General features: G+C 44.1%; 1 non-coding gene across 1 annotated transcript; it reads left to right on the forward strand.

Moving 5' to 3' along the window:
* Positions 1–290: 290 nt before the first annotated feature.
* On the forward strand, positions 291–397 carry LOC125592120. Its single transcript, XR_007327970.1, has one exon. It is a non-coding gene; the product is annotated as a small nucleolar RNA R71 (small nucleolar RNA).
* Positions 398–876: the final 479 nt, after the last annotated feature.

The raw sequence follows: 876 nt of genomic DNA on the forward strand, positions 1-876 counted from the left end.
CAACCATATGTAACTCCTCTTTCTTGGTCTTTTCTGATAGTAGCATGTCAATCTTGTCTTGAAGTGCTTTCAGCTCTCTCTTTGTGGTCATATCTTCTCCTCCACCACCTCTGTCTCTTCTATCATATTCATCATTGTAGACAGAGTCACTCTGTGCCATGTTCTCCAAGAGTTCTAATGCATCTTCGACAGTCCTCCCCAAGAAGTTTCCATTGCTTGCAGTGTCAAGCTGGCTTTTGAATTTAGGCAAGACTCCTCTGTAGAAAGTGCTTAGCAAGCTCTCATTGTTGAAGCCATGGTGGGGACATTGAGACAAGTAGCTTCTGAATCTCTCCCATGCCTCTGAAAATCCTTCAAGTCCTCTTTGTTGAAAACCAGAGATCTGATTTCTAAGGTTGGCAGTCCTTGTAGCAGAGAAGAACTTGTTGAGGAAGGCTTTCTTGCATTCATCCCAAGTTGTGATAGTATCACTTGAGATGTTTTTCTCCCAAGTGTGAGCCTTGTCTCCCAAAGAGAAGGGAAACAATCTGAGCTTGAAAGCATCCTCTGAAACTCCATTTGTTTTTGACAAGCCACAGTACTTATCAAATCTGTCCAGGTGATCTAGTGGGTCTTCCAAGGCAAGTCCATGGTACTTTTTGTTTTCAATCATGTTGATGAGGCTGGACTTGATCTCGAAATTGTTGTTGGCAACTGGCGGTGCCCTAATGCCCAACCTATTCCCATTTATGTTAGGTTGATCATATGTACCGATGGCCCTAGCTTGGCGTTGTGGTTGTCTAGGTCGAAGGTTGGCAGCTCCTTGACCATTGCCCTCTTCAGCTTGAGGTTGTTGTGGAACTGGTTCCATCATAGGTTCTGATCTTTGTATCTGAG

Source organism: Brassica napus, chromosome C8 (genome assembly GCF_020379485.1).
Source record: "Brassica napus cultivar Da-Ae chromosome C8, Da-Ae, whole genome shotgun sequence".
Taxonomy (NCBI): Eukaryota; Viridiplantae; Streptophyta; class Magnoliopsida; order Brassicales; family Brassicaceae; genus Brassica; species Brassica napus.